At 44.0% G+C, this 20,942-nt stretch overlaps 1 long non-coding RNA gene across 5 annotated transcripts; it reads left to right on the top strand.

Moving 5' to 3' along the window:
• Nucleotides 1-2,020: 2,020 nt before the first annotated feature.
• On the top strand, nucleotides 2,021-19,199 carry LOC309337109. Of its 5 annotated transcripts, none has more exons than XR_014154111.1 (4): nucleotides 2,021-3,983; nucleotides 4,328-4,447; nucleotides 7,004-8,548; nucleotides 18,936-19,199. It is a non-coding gene; the product is annotated as an uncharacterized lncRNA (long non-coding RNA). The 5 variants fall into 5 exon arrangements; XR_014154112.1 differs by lacking the exon at nucleotides 18,936-19,199 and having other exon boundaries at nucleotides 2,022-3,983; nucleotides 4,328-4,463; nucleotides 7,004-7,085; nucleotides 8,055-8,950; XR_014154113.1 differs by lacking the exon at nucleotides 18,936-19,199 and having other exon boundaries at nucleotides 2,024-3,983; nucleotides 7,004-7,085; nucleotides 8,055-8,950.
• Nucleotides 19,200-20,942: the final 1,743 nt, after the last annotated feature.

Below are 20,942 nucleotides of genomic sequence, written 5' to 3'. Positions count from 1 at the left end.
CCCATACAGCCACACCATCAGAGGAGCATGCAATGCATTTGCTATGTGCTGATTTTTGACCATGTGGTTCAGTCTTGACAGGTTAACATGGAACCGGCAAATTGGGTGGGATGCGTGTCTCTTTATATAAGGAAGGGCAGCAGAAGGCGTGTGCCACAATTGGTTAGAGCTGCATGGAGTTTCAGCCGCTGAATTTGGCTCCCAGTTCACCTGGCACCCCCTCGTCTTTTAACGCAGCACCACTATTCCCCGACGCATCACGCTGCAATTTCCGCATGTTCTGAGATGACATAACCACATCCCAAATGAGTTCCGGATTACATTTCATCCAGCAAATGCTTCAGAGACTGAGAACATTGTGTGCATTTCATTAAAGGGAAGGACTGCCTTTTCAAGACCACCGTCACCCTCACACATTGTATTCCCTGTCTTCTTCCAAGTGACTCCATTGAGCTGGACTCCGTACAACATAACACATTGCAGTCACGTTAGAATGCAAAACATATGAGGAGATACTGGAGGAATTAGGCATCTTTAGCCTAGAGGAGAGATTACGAAGGGTGGGGTGGTGATGGGACATGTGATAACAGCTTTCAGATGCTGACAAAGCTGCTATGCCCAGGAGAGAGAACACCTCTTCTCTGCTCAGAACTTCTCTGCAACAAGCAAGGGACAGGGCTGGACTGGAATGGTTTTTGATCTACGCCTCAGACATAGAAGAGGACCAAGTGTCTATAAGGGTTGCTTTGCCAGCCCATCTGTACCAGAGGGGCAAAACTGTGTGTGATGTTGTTCACATTTTTAAGACCTTGTATGACTGCTGTTCTTTTTAATTAAACTGTGGTTATTTAAGAAAAGAAAAGAAAGTGAATATGTGGTACAGCCTCTTTTGGCAAGTTTATCTTTGTATGCTTCCCTGAGTATACATTATTGAACTTACTTCTGGATAAATGTGCAATAGGCTTGAATTGAAAGTGGTTTACTAGAAATACGTTATTCATATGTGTACTTGAATGCACAATGGCAAGACTGAAGTGTAACAAAGATTCTGGACTTCCAGTGTCATAAATGCACATGTAAAATCTGCCCAGATCACCTACGGAGCTGTGAAGATCCAGATGAATTAACATGAAATGCTCCACAGAAGTTTTCATCAGAGTAAGGAAGGAATGCATGAGAACTACACCTATTAAAAAGGGAAAAAGAAGAATTCACAATGCTTTTCTTACTAAGCATCTAGCTGAAACTGAAGGGAGATAAGAGAGAAGGCTGCCCCAAAACTCTGAATTATTCTCTACTATCTGGGCAAGTTAATGACCACTTTCATTGGACTTTAACAAAACAAAACCAGATGAAATGTGCATTGAATTGCAGCAGCCTGAGTCTTCTTTGCTTTCTCTAGTTCAGTTAGAGACCAGCAAAAAAGCATTTGCTAATGAGATACTTTGTAGTATCTGCTAATGTGGACAAGAAGTGAGGGAAGCTCACTTTTATGAACATTTTCATGCCTCCAGAAAGAGACTTCTTTTTGGAGAGAATATCTCAGAAGGGGCAGAGCTCTGAAGGCCACAAACCTTTTCATTATAATGCAGCATATCCTACTGCCAAGGTCAGCGAACCCTCTTTTCCCACACTGCACTGCAAGAAAGCTGTCATGGTGTACCCCAGGTACAGCAGAGCAATTCAGGCAATGCTGCTATTGCAAAGGCTGCATAGTTGTCTCAACCTCCCCCACCCCCATGTAATATAAGGACAAATAATTAGTTTTAATTTAATTGTCTATGTGGCACTGTGGCATCATGCCTTTCAATATGTGATCCCTGATAGGTTGAGGTCAAGTGTTCCTTAAAAATGGTGTTGAAGCATCAGAATATTGGAGATGGAAAACTAGGCCTGGCATCTGTTTCTCAATGGCGAATTCTGACCAGGTTTTGCAAGAGCTAAGGGTTTTACTTTTCTTTTTAATTTTTCTATGGTAGAAGAACAAAGAATTATTTTTTAAATAAAATAAAATAAAATAAAAACATATATGGCTTTTGCAGCTTGCTTCCCCACCCCTCTAGCCAAGTCTTAGGTCAAAGCAAATTCATTTTTCCTTTGCTAGTTGGAGGCCTTCTTGTCATCCATAGAAGTGACACTAGCAGTGATGGTGCTGGGGGTTTACGTGGATGGTTGGGACCCCCGTACCCCTCTCTACTTGAGCCCAGAATTCTCTGAAGTTCAGGTATGATTTGGAATGGCCCTGTTTTTAGCCTTCCATTGTGTGCCTCCCCTGCTGTCTCTTTCCCCAAGCTTACATAGGAATTGGTCTTGTAGAAACCACAGGCCTCAGGCTGGATACTTGTTAAGTTTGAAATGAGGTAGCAGAGGAGCTGGTCCACTCATGAGGCAGACTGAGGCAGCTGCCTCAGGCAGCAGAATCCAGGGGGTCGCAGCTATGGGCACCACCACTGGAGAAGCAAGAAGTAGCAGCTTCTGGGTTGTGGTGGGATAGCACAATAGCCCCATGGAATCTTATGAAATTTTGGGGGGATCTTGCAGGTTCTCATGGGACTCTTGCAAGATCATGATGGAACCCTGAAGTCACCACCACACAAGCTAGGTAAGTGGGGCTTTAGCAGGGACACAGGTCAGCACTTACCCATTTTGCCTCAGGTGGTAAAATAGGCTGGCCCACCCCTGAGCTGCCCGCAATACATGCATGCAGGATAGGCTTTGATGCTACTATAAGGATGGTGGTCACTTATTGAATCAAGGGTTTGAAGAGATAGAAATAGGAGCCCTTTCGTTCCACATGCAGAATGAATGTGTGAGGGGTGAAGCTGAAAAAGAGCGCCTGGCCCTTTGCACATAGGCAGTGTCCAAGAAATAAAATATTATTTGTAATAACAATCATAACTAGATCTGTGCAAGATTGTTGTCATGTCCCCAGAACTGTTTTGCATCGCACTTACTTTATCCATTCAGCAAATTTATGAAATTCCTTACACTCTGCCATGGAAAATGTCGTATTTGCAAAATGCTGACAAACAGGGAATTCGGAGCCATGCAGCCCAGCCCTTAGGCAAAGCCCATCACCATATAAAATGGAACTATATTAACGCAAGTAACAAGGACAGCTGGGTTTGTATTATAGTCGTTTAGAAGTGGTGTGCATTAAAAAAAAAAAGGGCCTTTCCAACAGAAATCATACTGAAATAAAAAACATTCTATAAGAAAAAGTGTGACAATAGCCTCCAAGTGTAAAATACAAACAAAGAACAGACCCACAACCACACAAGTTTGGCTCCCAACTACCCAAGCTGATGTACAGTATGGATCTAAGCATACTTAAGAAGTGAGTCCCGTTGAGTTCAGAGGGGCTTACCCCACCAGTAAGCATGCTTAGGATTGTAGCCCATGCTTGTTTAACTTAGAAATAAGTTCCACATTAGCCCATCTCATACACAGATGATTTGTGATCATGAAGGAAATTAACCCCTTCCTCCATGTCCAATTCCTCTAACAGCAAAGTTCTGCAAATACTTTATATGTTCAGAGGAAGGAACACAAATTGGGTTGGATGAGAGGAGATGCCATGATGAGATCCATGTTGATGGCAGAGCTGTTGTTTCCAGGGTGTGGTTTGGGGAGTGCAAGTAACTGTGGCTATGTGTTCAAGTCTCTGGGCTATTGTTGCCCATGAGAGAGGCTGCAAACACAAATATATATGAACCCAACAGTAGATTTGAGATCACTGCATATCCGGGTCATCCTGTGATTCATTTCTTAGTAGTTATTCCTTAGAATATTAGCAAGTTTAGGAAAGGTGTGGTGTGTTTGTGTGTGTGTGTGTGTGTGTGTGTGAGAGAGAGAGAGAGAGAGAGAGAGAGAAGGAGGCTTTGTGTATGGTTTTGTTCGGGGAGCTTAACTGAAGGCAGTAGTCATAGGTGTGAGACTGAATCGCCTGAGTCAATAAAGAGGCACAGAATGCCTTGAGATAGGTATATAAAAAGCCAAATTATATCCTGGTTTCCTTGTCTTAACCTGTTTGTATTGCACAACCCTTTTGTTTTCATGATGTTTGAATTGCCTATTACTGTAATTAATTGTTTTTGAAGTCTGTTTTGTAAGCTAATATGAATTTATATATATAAAAAGTGGGATAGAAATGTCTAAGTAATAGTGGAATTCTATTCATGTCTACTTAGTAGAACTAAGTGCAACTAAATTTAGTGGGACTTACTCCAGGGAAGGGTGCAAAGGACTGCAGCCTAGAAAAGCATCAGATCCAGGCAATCATCTCTCTCCATCCCCTCTCTCCATCCCCTCCCTTTTTGGGTTGCAGATGAGGAACCTGTGGCCCTACACATGTTGTGGGTCTCCATCAGCTTCAGCATGTCCAACAACATCTGGCAGTCCATGTATACAATTTCCCCATTCCTGTTTCAGACCAGCCACAGTATGGGTGAGCAGAGTTGCAGGTCAGATTACCTGCGCCATTAAGCTTAGATTTATATGTACACTGATTTAGTTACTTATTTACGTGTGTGTGTGTGTGTGTGTGTGTGTGTGTGTACAGCCTTTCAGCAGACAACTCTGTCATGGTGGCTTGCATAATAACAATATAAAATTACAGCTTCAACAATGGTAAAATGAAAAATAGAATAAAATTAATGGAATAAACATACAAAACAGAACAGTTTCTCTACAGCATCAACAGCATTAATAAGGCAACAATACTGAAAAGCTCACACCCTAACCCTGAATCATTAGCTAAAAGAAATACAAAGAAGGAAATATTCTTCATGCACAGATCACCTGAAACAATAAATATGTCTATAAGGATCTTCTAAAGGGCTGGTATGTGGTAGCTTTCCAGAGGTCAGTAGACAATGAATTCCATAGTCATGGGGTCACCACAAAAAAGGCCTTCTCCCCAGCAGTTCTGCTGATCAGGCTGCAGAGCAAACAAAGAGGGGTGATATTAATGTGTGGCCGGGCCTGCACTCCTTCATATAACTCAGACCTAGGGATGTGCAAACCTGTTATCTTTGGTTTCTCTCAATTTCTCATGTTTCATTGATCCACATTCCCAAATCAGTTTGTGATTTCTTTTTTATTTCTTTTTGAACTGTTCCCGAGATGATTCATTTTTTGTTCACCCTCATTGATCCCCAAATCATATAATTTAAAGAAGCAACATCCCAGGCTCTCTCTTTTTAAATGCCAACCTCAAAGCTTGATATTTGAAAAGGGAAACATCACGAAAGCAATGGCCCTTTTGCCACAACTGTCTGAGCTCGCAGCGTTCAAGACACCAGCTGCCTCGACAGAGTTAAGGCAGTTCCAGATAAGTTCATTGCCATCTGCGTGGCTCCAAAGAGTGGCTTTAAATATTTCTAATGATACGGAGTGCCAGACTCGCTGGAGCCAGCTTTTCCAGAAAATCCTGCTGCATGCAGACTGCATGAACTATATAATTTGCTACTAGTCTTTTTTAATCTGAAGTCAATATCTATAAAGCCAGTGGCGTGGGGCATGGGGGGGGGGGAGGAGTGGGAAGGAAGTCCTTTGGAGTCAATATGAAATCAGTTGGCTTGCTTGAACTGCCACTTTAAAGAACAGATTTCTAAAGAATAAAGGTCAGAAGGGAAGAAACAGCCTGAACGTTCAGAATTAATTTTATTAGTTTAACAGAATTTGTACAGCGCTTCACTATAAATAAAACCTCTAAGTGGTTTGCAAAGGACAGAATGACCCTACTGATGAGGCTGCAATGATTCTCTCCTAGCCCCACATCTTTTAACATTTGATAGTAGTTGGACGCTGGGTATATTTGGGTATATTTATGTGGGTTTTTATTTACGTTATTTCCCCCCGGCACACTTGAATAGGAAAAGAACCCAGCATGGAAATAATAGGGCATATGCAAAACCATTGCTTTGTTGGCTCTGAAAGTGTGCTGGATCCATATGGTCCCAGGAGAACCGCAGAGATAAGCTCGAAACCACTGCTCTTGGAGAAGAAAATAATGCCATCCCTGCAGAAGGTGGCCTGCCTTGATTATAGGGCTCAAAACATCCCCTTAACAGAGGATGATTCTTGCACCAAGTTCAAAGTTGTTGAATTCAGTGTAAGGAACAGGATTCTTCTGTTTTAAATGGCTGGGAGAACTCTGGCAGGCATAGTCCTTTCTGCTGCCGTGCCAGAAAATAAAGGGGTTTCAGAAAGCTCAGGCTTTGTCCCCTCACTCTCAATACCTGCAACCATGCTACCAAAGGGAAAGGAGGATCCAGTTTAATTTTTGGTTTTCAGCTACTTCAGGATACCCACCCCTTGGTGCAGCAAGTTGCCCATCCCTGTGTGATTGGTGTCCAGGACTTGAACTAAAAATATCCATATTAAAAATCTGCACAAGTGAAAAATCTCTTCTCCATTCCAAGCCACAGATGAGCTTTGAAGGGAATAATTTCAGTTCGTATTGCTTCTGAGCCAGGCAGATTGGTATTCAGAATACCATAATTAAGAGTTTGGGCATCATGACTGCTTCAGATCCATATACACATTCCCATTCTCATCAGCAATGCATACAGGAGTCTGCTTATACCTGTTGACCTCTCTTGCTGAACTGATGCAAGATACAGGTAGGTAGCTGTGTTGGTCTGCCGTAGTCAAAACAAAATTAAAAAATTCCTTCCAGTATCACCTTAGAGACCAACTAAGTTTGTTATTGGTATGAGCTTTTGTGTGCATGCACACTTCTTCAGATACCTTGCACACGAAAGCTCATACCAATAACAAATTTAGTTGGTCTCTAAGGTGCTACTGGAAGGATTTTTTTTATTTTGATGCAAAATAGTCATTAAAAGCCAGTAGCACTTATTTCCTATCTTTTTAAATTTAAATAATGAGGTCATCATAAAAATCTGGAAAACCTTAAAATTCAGCCCTCTTCTTAATTCTGCTTTGTAGAAAAGAATTAGTACATCCATTTCAATACATGTTTTCATGTGCATTTTAGATGATTAGCCTACATTTTCTCAAGCACCCACAGTATCGTAAGGAGCAAAAAGGGCTGCACCACCATGCTGTCAAAGACAGAGGTACTTATCCCATGCTTGCAATATATGTAACCAATTTATGTAAACCAACATTTGCCCCACTGCTTTTCTCTGGGAAAACTAGCTCTGAATTGGAACAAGCTGAAATTGAGTTAAACCTATTAAATCATAGGTTTTTCTGGGGAAAGTGGTGAGGCAAAGGGAATACCACTTAGACCTGTGCCTAAAAAGCAGGGTGCAAGCAGAAAACTACTAGAGAAGTTTCTAGAGAAGTATGGGCGAGCCCTAAGTTTTTAATGACTAATGTAGCAAGAGTATCCAATGCATTTCAAGCCAACCAAAGAGACTCTCCATCATCAGGGCATTTTAGAATGTGTACAATAGCTATGAGACTGCTGAACAGTTGAGATGTAAATTTCTTCACAGTCATTCTTATTTTTATTTTATGTTAGCGGTTTCCCCCAGTTCTGCTACTTGAGACCCTTTTAAATTGAGATGTTAGGGTCTGAACCTGAAGCTTCCTACATCTAGGCACATTGAGCAGATCAGCACCACACATTTAAAGTACTGTATCTTATTCCTCCACCCCACCCTGAATCCTGGGAATGGTAGTTTGTTAATAATGCTGGGAATCATAGCCCTGTGAGACTAAAACTACAGCTCCCAAGGTTCTTGCAAGGGAAGTCAGGTGCTTTAAATGTGCACAGGATGTGCTTTCAATGTATGGTGTGGCTCTGCTCTGGGTTATGGGTCCTGCTGCCCTTCCATATTTTCCTTCTCTCCATTTGTTCTTGATAAACTATTCCAAATGTTATCAAAAGCACAGGCCATGGCGAATGGTGCAAACGAAATGAATTTGTGTCAGTTGCCACAATTTGGCCCAGAAAGCCATATTCGAAACTTTATGCTGTATGGTAGAACACACTGAAATTTTCCTGAATGACTAGCTTTCTTTCTTTCTTTCTTTCTTTCTTTCTTTCTTTCTTTCTTTCTTTCTTTCTTTCTGGCAAGGGCATATAAATGCATCAGCCAAAGCAAAACCAGAACTCAGATGCACAGAGTAAGCTTCCGAAAGCCTGTCTCCGTTGCCGCCATTGGCGGTGTGGGCCATGTGTTTATTAATGGTATTGATCTTGGCAGGATCTGGGAAGACGCCCTTGTGAAGAAATGATGTGGCTGGGGCCTTGCACCTGGGACTATAACAAGTCACAGTTGGATGGCCTTGTGCTTTCAAAACCAGCCTGCTGAAAGCCAGTTAAACACATCCTCCAGGCAATTTAAATGTTCCTGGAAAGTTCTCCCAATAACAATCACATCATCCAGATAAACCCAACATGTGGCCCACTGAATATCTGCCAAAATCAAATCCATTAGCCTTTGAAAAGTGCAGGGGGAATTGCGGAGACTAAAAGGCGTCATGCTGAACTCACGGAACAAGACAAGGAATCTTTGGACAACCCTTTGGATGTCTCTCTACTTTCCGGAAGCCAATGGCTAAGTCCAAGGTAAAATAATCACACATCTATATAACTGAGCGTGTGTCATAGATGCAGAGTAATGGGGCATGCAGCTCCCTGGTGAGTATGTCACTATTTGTATGGCTTTTGCATGGATCCAATTTAACATTCTGTGCAAACCTTAGATCTGCAAATCAGGTATAGTCTAGCAACAGCAGTGCACATGCTCTTTACATTATTAAGCCATTTTATTTGAGACATTAAACTAGGCTAATCAAAAGGATATTTTCACTTAAAGATGCAAATTGATACATGTTTATTGTTTGGAAAGTATTAATACAGTGGTACCTCAGGTTACAGACACTCCAGGTTACAAACTCCTCTAACCCGGAAGTAGTATCTCAGGATGAGAACGGAAATCATGCGGCAGCAGGAGGCCCCATCAGCTAAAGTGGTTTCAGGTTAAGGACAGACCTCCGGAACGAATTAAGTTCTTAACCCAAGGTACCACTGCAATTTCATGTAATATTGAGGTCACATACAAATGGTCTCTGCACGAATATTTCTGTTACCCTCTCATCTCCTGTGAGTGTCTGAGGGCCCTGCTCTTGCCACTCCCCTGTGAGTGTCTGAGGGCCCTGCTCTTGCCACTTCCACCTGGCCCAGGGCGGGACCTGAAGCCTCACAAGGACTGCTCCTGCCACTTACTATCTGGCCCAGGTGGGGCCTCACAGGGACGGTTGTTGCCACTGATGCTGCTACTGCCCAGGACGACCCGGAGGGGTGCAGAGTTCTTTTTAACATGTTTTAAAATGTTCCTTTCCCTTTAGATTTTTATATATGGGGGTGGGATGGATGTTTGGGTGGGCTTGGGAATTTGTTAGATTTCGATGAATTTGTAATTTTTGCAGTTTTTATTTGTATTGTTTTATTGTTTTCTGGGTCGTTTTTGTTTTTTGTTTTTATTGTTTTAAGGTTTTATTGTTTTAGGCTGTGAAAGAATAACATTAATTGCCATCAATGGAGGCTACTATGAGGCTTGGGATTGCTACCGTGGAGGGGCGAGGGAGGTATGTCGGTGGGGGCAGATGTTATAGGTAAAGGGGATCGAGATATGGATATGCTCGTACCCCTTCCAATCTGCACCTCATCCCGAGGGACGAGGGGAGGGTGAGCAAGGATTACTCACGTCTGTCACTGGTGCTGTGCAATGCCAGGTCTATAGGCAACAAAACCGCCACCCTGCGAGATTTCTTTATCTCGCAGGGGGTCGACCTGGCTTGTGTGACAGAGACCTGGGTGCGCGAAGGGGCAACAGTTACCTTACGAGAGATGGTGCCCCCGGGTTTCTCTGTCCTCCACCAGTCCCGGACTGTGGGCCAGGGGGGAGGGGTGGCATTATTAATCCGGGAAGATTGTCCTTTCAGGGCTCTACCATCGCCATCGATCCCTGGCATTGAATGTGTTGGCCTAGTGTGGGGCTCCGAGGAGAGCTTGGCTGTCTGGCTGGTGTACCGGCCACCTAGCGCACCAGCAGCCACCCTGTCAGGCCTATTGGAGGCGGTGGCCGGCTGGGCCTTGGAGTTCCCTAACCTATTGGTATTGGGGGACTTCAACATCCATGCTGATGCCACTCCCTCCTCACAGGCTCTGGACATGGTGTCTTCCATGGCAACACTAGGGCTCTCCCAGTTTGTTTTGGGCCCCACACATCAAGCAGGCCACACGCTGGATTTGATCTTTGGTGTAGGTATAGATGTGATCATGTCTCCTTCGATGAAGGTGCCATGGTCTGATCACTACGCTCTGAAAGCCAGGATTGACTTTCCACCCCCACCCTGCTTAGGTGGCGAGCTGATTTGGGCTCGCCTGCAGAGGCTGATGGACCCTGATAGATTCCGCCAAGCCTTGCGGGACCTTGCTCCCCCTGGCGACTCATTGACTGAGCTTGTTGAGGGCTGGAATATCCAGCTCCTGGCAGCCATCAATGAGATCGCACCGAAGCGCCCTCTGCGACCCCGCAGAAACCGGGCTCCCTGGTTTACCGAGGAGCTCCGGAAAATGAAGCAGGACCTCAGATGGCTAGAGCGAGTATGGCGGGGTGCCTGTGACGGAGCCTCAAGAACATCTTATAGGGCTTTTATGAAAACCTACGAGATGGCGGTGAAGGCTTCTAAGAAGTCTTACTTCTCGGCCTCCATTGCATTCGCTAGCTCTCGCCCGGCGCAATTATTTAGTATAATCAGGTCTTTAACGTCCCTTGAGGGACAGCCAAATTTAAATAACAATTTGTCACACAGCTGTGAGGCATTTGCGAGCTTTTTTGCAGAGAAGGTCTTGTTGCTCCGCCATGACCTCCCTGCCAATTTGGATACAATAAAGGAACTGGAGGCCCCTCGACTGTCCTCGGGTTCAGTATTGGACCACTTTGACTGGATATCCCCAGCCGATGTGGACAGACTCCTCCGAGCTGGAAAGCCCACCACCTGTCCTCTCGACCCGTGCCCGTCTTGGCTGATTAGAGCGTGTCCAGACGAGGTACGGGCCCTCCTGGGGGATATCATCAATTTGTCCCTTGGCACGGGGACATTCCCAGGGGAACTGAAGGAGGCAGTGGTGCGCCCTCTCTTAAAGAAAACATCATTAGATCCTTTAGATCTATCCAATTACCGCCCAGTTTCGAATCTTCTGTTCCTGGGTAAGGTGATTGAGAGAGCGGTTGCTGAACAGCTTGGTGGGTTTCTGGATGAAACATAGGCTCTGGATCCATTCCAGTCCGGCTTCCACGCTGGTCATGGGACCGAGATGGCTCTGGTTGCCCTAACAGATGATCTTCGTAGACAGCTGGATTGAGGCGGGTCGGGGCTGCTGATTCTTCTAGATCTGTCAGCAGCTTTTGACATGGTCGATCACGAACTTCTGGACCACCGCCTTGCCAACGTGGGGATCCAGGGCACAGTCCTTCAATGGCTGCGCTCGTTTCTCTCTGGTCGGGGACAGAGGGTGGTGCTTGGGGGGGAATTGTCATCACGCCACTCCTTGGTGTGTGGAGTACCTCAGGGTGCGATACTCTCCCCGATGCTTTTCAACATCTTTATGTGCCCCCTCGCCCAGCTTGTCCGGAGTTTTGGGCTGGGTTGCCATCAGTATGCCGATGACACCCAACTCTATCTGTTGATGGATGGCCATCCTGACTCGGCCCCAGACACACTGACCAGATGTCTGGAAGCTGTGCCTGGATGGTTACATGGGAGCCGGTTGAAGCTAAATCCTTTGAAGACAGAGGTCCTGTGGCTGGGACGGGACAATATGGGATGGGGGGGCAACTCCCATCTCTTGTGGGGGCGCAATTAGTGCCAGCACCGTCCGTTAAGAGTTTGGGTGTAATCTTCGACACCTCCCTTTCCATGGAGGCGCAGATTGCAGCTATAACAAAGGCGGCATTTTTCCATCTCCGCCAAGCTAAGCAGTTGGCTCCTTACCTCTCTCGCCCTGACCTAGCCACTGTGAACCACGTGACAGTCACCTCCAGACTGGATTATTGTAACTCGCTCTACGTGGTGCTGCCCTTGAGACTGAGCCAGAAATTCCAGCGCGTGCAGAATGCTGCAGCGAGACTCCTTACGGGGTCTTCGCTGCGAGATCACATTCACCTGGTGCTATACCAGCTGCACTGGCTCCCGGTGGAGTACAGGATCAGGTTTAAGGTGCTGGTTTTAACCTTTAAAGCCCTATACGGCCTAGCCTTCTGGGAGATGATTTACAATGAGTTAAAAAAGGTATTTAGGTATACCTTTCCCAAGAAACCGGAGGCCTTTCTTCTGGGCATTGTGGACCAGAAAGTGTTAAAGAAGGATAGAATTTTCTTTATGTATGCTACTACAGCAGCAAGAATTCTTATCGCAAAGCATTGGAAGACACAAGATTTACCCACACTGGAGGAATGGCAGATGCAGTTGATGGACTATATGGAACTGGCCGAAATGACTGGCAGAATCCGAGACTTGGGAGAAGAAACAATGGAAGAGGACTGGAAAAAATTTAAGGACTATTTGCAAAAACATTATAAGTTGTATGAATGTTAAGAAAATGCACGATTTAGGAAATTTTAGCTTCAGCAACTTTAATAGGTGAAATGAAAATTAAGGTATAAGAATTAAGAGGTGGAATTATGAAATAATTTTATTATGTTTAATTTAAATATATAAGAATTGGGATATAACATTCTGAACTTAGAAACATGATAAATCGAAAGATACAGTAAGTTATGAAATAAGGTAACAAATTGCTGATGTTTGTATTACAAAGAATGCAGGGTTTGGAGGATGCGGGGAAGTCCAGTTAGTTTGTTAAAAAATATTAAGAAAAGTTGAAATTTTTTTTGTTTTTTTATGTTTTTTCTTTTTTTCTCTCTATTTTTTCTTTCTTTTTTCTGTATGACCTGGATTATAAGAAAAGAAACTCAATAAAAAATATTTAAAAAAAATATAAAAAAATAAAGCCCTATACGGCCTAGGACCCTCATACCTACGGGACTGCCTCTCCTGGTATGCCCCACAGAGAAACTTACGGTCTTCAAATAAAAACATCTTGAAGGTCCCAGGCCACAGAGAAGTTAGGCTGGCCTCATCTAGAGCCAGGGCTTTTTGGGCTGTGGCTCTGACCTGGTGGAACACTCTGTCACAAGAGACTAGGGCCCTGTGGGACTTGACATCTTTCCGCAGGGCCTGCAAGACAGAGCTGTTCCGCCAGGCCAGGGCACAGCCTGACTTCCTCCCTCGGCAATCTTCACGGAGCTCTGGCCCAATGGTGGCCAGTGGCTTGAATTTAATTAATTTTATAATGAATGATTTTAGAGTGTTGTTTGTGTTGTACTTTTGTACTGTTTTATTGTTGTTAGCCGCCCTGAGCCCGGCTTCGGCTGGGGAGGGCGGGATATTAATAATAATAATAATAATAATAATAATAATAATAATAATAATCTGGTTTTCCAGATGAGTTTAGTACATTCATCAAGAATGTGGCTTCTTATAAATAATGGTATTGGTGAAGCTAATAATCTTCTTTCCAATTCTAAAAGAGCCATCTTTCCTTCTCCTCGTATCGTAGCACCTACATGGAATGTTTGGGGTACTGTGATGGCTCTAACACTATGATATCCAGGGTGGAGCCCTCTCAGGCTAGGAATGGGGGGCGGGAAATATGATTGCATAAATTTGTTTCTTTGTTTCAGTTCTCCCAATTACGTTTAAACTCAGACTTGAACCGGCATTCTCATAGGGGGAGCGGAATCTGCAGAGTGAGTCATAACTCATCAGATGACTCAGGCTACCTGGTCTCCCCTTAGAATGTAGTCAAACAAGTTCCTCATCCTCCCTCATATTTATTTCTTTAAAACTGTTGAATACCACTTTCCATCACTAGCTGACCTCCAAAGCAATTTCCTTCTATCAAAAAAGCAATAATAAAAAGTCATAGTAATTCAATTTAAATAATAAAATGAAATGACGATGATATAGTTAGAGTTCAACAAGCAATACAACTATATGGGAAGGAAGCCCAAACGTTGTCCTTGGAATTCCAGCTACCTATTGGCTGCTGGTAGACCCTCCCTTCTCTTCCTGCAAGGGAAAAACCCAGTAGCTGCCTCATGGCTGAGAGAAGGTAGTCCACCATGTTGCAATGTGAAAGGGAAGCTACCTGAGTTTTTCTCCTGCCCAGGCTTGTGAGGCCTTATCTCAGGCTGGCTGGGTGGTTTGGACCTGTGCTCCATTATACACAGGCATTGAAAGTTCAAATTCTCACTGCTCTTCCTATTCTCTTCTCATTGTAGCCCAAAGTTAATATATAGCCAAGTAAATAAAGGATTATTTATTGCTTATTTAACCATCCAATTACTCAAACCTTGGGAAATTTGGAAGGCCCCAGAGAATTTGGATGAGAGTGTTCAATAGCTTGTTAAGTGGCACATAATGTCCTCCATCTCATATAGTTTATGAATCTGTTGCCCCACACAGGTTATTAAAAAAGGAGAAATGCTAATGTACCTAACTTTCTAAAGCACATCACATTTGCAATAAATTTTAAATAATGGCATATATAGCACAACAAAAGCCCTTTGAACAAGCAGCCTTTCCACCTCCTTCCATTTTGGTAGCAATGATTTGGAAACTTTCACTATGTTTTGAGAAAAACAAACTACCCAAAAAGCAACCACACACATACTCACCTGACAGTTCTCTGTAATAACTTACCTGATAAAAATCTCCCTCTGTCGCCAGCTTGTCAGGCATTCAAACACAACGGAATGTTGGCACAACTAAAAATGGACAAGATGTCATTCTCCATGCCCTCCCTCCTTCTTTCCCTCCCTCCTACATCTTTTCTAATATCTGCCAGTGCAAGGAAGCTGGTTTCAGAAAAAATTAAATGCTGCTCTCTGCCAGTCAACTGACCGTTAGGGGAGCCATGATCAAGCACACACAAAGGAATACTTGACAGCAGTTTCAAAACTGGTTCCAGTACAGACTTCATGATAGCAGACCTCATGTGGTGGTTCCTGATTTCAGCACAAGGGGTGGGACGTTTTGTCCAAAAACTCCATCATGTGATATTTTGAGCTCCCACCACATGCCTTTGTCTTGTGTGCATTTGAGAGTCTTTCACATCCTAAGTTAGGTGTAGGGAAGTTGTGACCCTCTAGATGTTGTCACATTACAGCACCCCCAGCCCTAACCATAAGTCATGCTGACAGTGGGTATTGGGAGCCGGAGTTCCCAACAGCACTTGGAGGACTAACAGCCGTACATAGATAGGATGTTATGATGATTGCCTTAGGAAGGGCCATAGCTTAGTGCTACAGCAAAAGGCCTCCAAGTAGGTCAAGGAAACTCTTTTGAAAACACTGCCAGTCAGGGTAGACAATGCTGAGTTAGAAGGACCATTTTTATTCGACTGAGTATAAGGCAGGAAACATTGTGGAGAACATTTAACCCAGAGTAAGTGAGGCTACTGGCTACCTAAATCCATTAGAAGTGGTGAAATAAAGCGATACAGCAATGGCTCTCATTTGATGACTTACTGTGTTGTTTGTTAAACTTGGAACCCCAGAAACCATTTGAATAGTACTAATGTTGTTCAATGTTAATGCATCATCATCAAAGGCACCATCCTCTACTGCTGACTGGAGATTCATTGGAAAGTGTGAGGTCAGTGAAGGTCTTCACAAAGTTGGATTTGAGAGGGACATAGAACTTAATCTACATCAGAGAAGGAGGTATGGCAGCTTTGAGTATCTGGTCATGCCCTTTGGACTCCAGTCAGAAACAGCAGTGTTCCAAGCCTTCATCAACTACATACTCAGAGGCGTGGTGGACGGTTTCATGGTGGTTTACCTCAATGACGTCTTGATGTATTCAGAGAACCAAGAACAGTATGTATGTCACATGAAAATGGTGCTGAAGAGACTGTGAGAACAGTAGCTGTATGCCAAGTTGAAAAAATGTTGGTTCTGCATCTCAATGGTAGATTTCCTGGGTTGCTGCCTCATGCCTGGTGGTGGGGGGTGTGCAGATGGATCCTGCTAAAGTGCAGAGTGTAGTTTCGTGGCAGGTGCCCAAGATGAAGAAAGATCTGCAGAGGTTCAAAGGGTTCGCCAACTATTTCCACAAGTTTGTGTTGGCCTATTCGAGACTCACTATGCCCCTCACAGATTCTTGGAAGGGCAAGAAACCATTCCAGTGGACTGCAGAGGTGCAAAAGGCATTTGGGTACCTCAAAACACACAGGCCTGGCCAGGACGGTTTTCCTTTTTATACCTTCTGGGCTTGATGAGGCATGTGACCCTCACCTGTCCCGACCCTACTCCAGCTGACAAATCACACGCCTTCTCCCTGAGCTAGCAAGCCACACCTGAGCTGTGGATCATTGCCTGCCTTCCCTTAGAACTGACAGCTGTAAGTTCTGGAATCCCGATTTCAGGGACTGGGCAGGGGAGGAGGAGTGGTGGAGACTGCTTCCCCATCCTGACCCTTCCAGGGAAGAGGAAGAGGAAGACAGTATAGATTTACAACAGGGGTTTGTGGGAGGTCACAGCTCACAGGCAGATGAGTGGAAAAGTTGGGAAATAATGGGAGACCCAGAGCAGCTGGCTCACACTTTGTCAATAGAAAGCATTCCGGACCCTCCATTTCCCAGAACCTGGTGAGCCTTAAAGGTAGGAGAGCAAAGAGCTCCAAGACAGAGGGTATTTAGTGGCACCCGTGGAGGAAATGATGACGATGAATGAAGAAGTGGGAGAGACGGGGAGGGATGGAGATTCACTTGGGACAATGTCATTATCCAAGAGGCTGGGTTCCATAGACTCCCCCTTAGTGACTCAGCATGAGGCTTTGCCAGAAAATGTCTGTGGCAGGCTGACATGTTGAAAATAAAGCCCTTTCAAACATCTAAGCTATTTTCATTCTTCCATTTTTTAAGAAGCCAGGAGAGAATATCCACAGTGCATTCCACCAGTAAAAATCACGGCCCAGGCCTCTCAGACTTAAAGCATTCAGCTGTCTGCTTCCTTAATCTAGTCTAATATAACATAGCGTGGCCTCTACCAAAGGCCCACATGGGGAAAGGAGAGGGGGAGTGAGAGGGAAGTATTAAGAAATATTGTTCCCAGTTTGTTTGTAACTCTGGTGCAGTACATCAGTTAATCACTATCATGTTTGGCATACCTGCCCTGTAAAGAACACATGTAGAGTGTTAGACTGGCAGAAGGTGCAATAACATTGGGCTGTGTGTTTGTGTGCAGGAGAGCTGGAAGCTTTTAACTCTTTCACTCCTCCTCACCTTGTCGTATCTTGCCTACCTTGCCACTCTTTTTAGCACTGTATTGAAAAACATCAATAGACACTAAATGGAGCATCTCCTGGAAAGTATTTAAGTGCTCAGTGGCCATATTAAACATGTGTACCTTGATTTGGCAAGACCAGTTTGATCTGTAGACCTGAAGTGATAACAAAGTGACAGTCTCTTGCAATCTATGGTGGATATGCAGGGATGCAGAACTTGGAAGCAGAGGAACGGAATATATAAATATACTAATTGTATGGGTCATAAGCTGGAGTCTGTAGATGTAGAGGAGAGGAGATAGTGAGGGAGGATCTTTTAACTGCTGTTTGCCTCTCATTCTATTTTCTAGTCTGCTTCAGTTTAGAGAATAGAACAGTTTGTGGCTATTTAATGAGTGGTCTGAATTAAATGGCCTTGTACACTGTGCTTTCCACTCATGGATTTCAAAACGCTTTTGGGTGGAATGATGTCTTTTATTAGCATCTTTCTGATTTGACAAATGCAAGGGGCCAAAGCTGATCTCACACTGATTTATCCGTATCAATAAACTCACTTCCACTTTATCATTACCAGAGATAAACCCTTCAAAGTGCATTCTATAATGAGGGCGGGGGGTGGGGAGAGGAAAACTGTTCTGATCTCAATGAAATTCAGTGTACATAGTACCAGATACAATCCGTCTCATATTCTCCATCATGATAACTGAAAATCTGTGCCTGGGAATGCCAGATTCGGTTATTATAATGAATTAAGCAAAGTGGGCAATTTGTAGATTATGACAACATTTTATAACTATCTCACCAAGTTTTAATGGTACCTAAACTATTTGACAGACTGGTGTGTATGGCCTGCATTTTCTATATGAGTTATTTAACCCCATTTCTAATAATTCTTGAATATCTTGAAGAGGTGCCACTGCCTGCATCTCAGTGCATAGGCTGCACACAACCCTCTTGCTTGAGTTCCTGCCTACTCATTTGCACCTTGAGGTAATGTCAGAAGTCACTCCTGAGTTCTTGGGTCATCCTTAAGAAACGACATGATAAAATGGGAATGATAGGTATCTCGTTAGAGCCTTGAAGTGTGATAAAGAGAGAGACAATATGTCTGTTTATGGGCTGATGGTGGTTATACAGTGGTACCTCAGGTTACAAACGCTTCAGGTTACAGATGCTTCAGGTTACAGACTCGGCTAGCCTGGAAGTAGTACCTCAGGTTAAGACCTTTTCTTCAGGATGAGAACAGAAATCATGCTCTGGCGGTGTGGCAGCGGGAGGCCCCATTAGCTAAAGTAGTACCTCAGGTTAAGAACAGTTTCAGGTTAAGAACGGACCTCCGGAATGAATTACGTTCTTAACCCGAGGTACCACTGTATAGTATTTCCAGTACTTTACTTCTAGAAAAGAAAGTTGCTGATACATGAAGTTGTTACAGTAGGTGCCACACTTTTAATCAGTGCTTTCCTTCTAAAAAAGGAGGAACGTGCCAGTACTGAGTACCCCTGCGTACCCCCAGAAAAAAGTGCACTGATATTTCAATGTACAGATTGTTTTATATGTGTTGTTGTTTTGTCCATCCCATTTGTGATCTCCAGACGGCCCTGTGAAGCAAATTAGATCCCCTCTGGCAGTACAGTGAGCTTCATGGAAGTGAGACTTTGACGGCCTTCCCACAATGAACCTACTACATCAGCCGTTAACCTCTTTGTAAAGACAGCATTGGCTTTTCTACAACTCAGAAATATCCCAAGACTTGATGATTGGGACAGAAAGCTAAAATGGTGAGGGGAATAATGACAATTCTTTCCCTTTAGAGGTACCCACAAATCTGCCATCTGAGGGGTGACAGATCCTGCTACTCCAACTGCACTCATAAATAAAAGGAATTGTTGTTTCTGAATTGCATTTTTTCCTAGAAGTTTGAGACCACAAAACAGATTCATTAGTTTGATCCCTCTCTCTTTCCTGCATGGAACAACTTAGGAGAGAATGAGGCTTGTGAGGGAGGGGTAGTCTTTCTCTTGCTTACTTCCATTGCTCAGTTTTTATAGGACCTCTTTCAGGAACTCTGTACTCTGACTCAGCCAGATTAGGTTATAGAGTCTCTGAGGGGATGAGATGAGGTATTTGGTCAGTGACAGACGATATTGACGCAGAAAGTTTTAAAATAATACAATCAATCTATCTGACTTAGGCTGTGCACACACTTACTTGGAAGTAACCTCCAATGAAATCAACGACATTTACTTCCAAGTAAATGTTGCCAAGGTTCAGGGTGTTAAAGTATATAATATATATATATGCACACATCCAATTGGCACTACCCGTGGATACCTTTCCAGCCATCCACAACAGGACCCAAATAAAAACCTCTCCCTGTACCTTATTGTTTCTACAGACTTATGGATTTTTACATGGACCATTAAGACTGAGTCAGTTCGTGGAAGCCTATTATGATGATTAGGGGGAATGCTGGCTTTTCGACAGAATCATATGAGAAATGGGGTGTACCACATTTTTTATAAAAAAAAAAAAAAAATTCCCAGCAATGTCAGCTCAGATGACCAGGAGGCTGAGCTATTTTCTCTATTAATAAAGGCAAAAGCATCTGGGATTTCTTTTAGCTTAGGTGGAGAAATGTTGTCTAAGATCAGACACACAAAAAATTATGGGAGTACCAACAGTATGGAGACAGGAGAGAGAATTCCTGTCTTGGAATACTGTAATAGCATCATTCAATAAAGGTGACTGGTGGTAAGTTGAACCATTGGTGGAGGAAGAGTAGTGAGGGGGGAGCGCACCACCCCTGGCAGCACAATCCCGGCGGGGTGCCATTGCGGCTGCCCCTCTGCCTGCGCTGAGCACCACACCCCCTCAGGAGGCGCACCACACCCCCAGGATGTGCACCACACCCTCGGTATGTGTGCCAGCCCCACCCCCACCTGCTCTCCACCCCCCGGTGCCAGAGCATGAAGCTCCGCCACTAGGTTCAACACCAATGCAAGTGGGTCTGCTGCCAGTGTTCAGCAAGGTTGGGCACTAGTTGAAGACCCCAGGGACTCAGGAAGGTTCATAACTTGCCTGACCCAGCCATGCTGTCACTCACCATTGGACCCATGGCTTGCTATTTTAGTGGTGGACATTCCTATCTATCTATAATCTCATAGAAAACCCAGCCTATAGATATATGAAATCTATTGACTACACAGATCTATAAGCTGTGTCACTGTCTTTGGGGCACATTAAGAAGATGGGTGGGCACTGCAGATGGGAGCCATACTTGGATTCTTTTCAAAAGGGGCACTTGTGCTCCTCCATGGCAAAAATGACATCCAGGGCAAAGAGGGCACTGAGTGCTTTTGCTATTGGGGCTGCAGAAGTAACAAAAAATGCTGTGCAATCATAGCTGTGGGAAGGGAGCCCATTGGAAGCACCATGCTGAAGGTTCCCTGAAGTCGGCGACTGATCCAGAACATAAGCTAGCATTCTTCAAGCAATGCTTAATTAAATTAAAGAATTCATTGTCCCAAGGTGTGTTCCCATGAGCCCTGGCCCCGTTTGCCTGCATCCATTGTTGTGTGTGAACTGCTTCCTTGTGATGT

This window comes from Podarcis erhardii (genome assembly GCF_964252035.2).
Source record: "Podarcis erhardii genome assembly, chromosome: 1".
In the NCBI taxonomy this organism is placed as follows: Eukaryota; Metazoa; Chordata; class Lepidosauria; order Squamata; family Lacertidae; genus Podarcis; species Podarcis erhardii.
The sequence above is the reverse complement of the archived record's forward strand: the minus strand, read 5'-3'. Positions and strand labels throughout refer to the sequence as shown.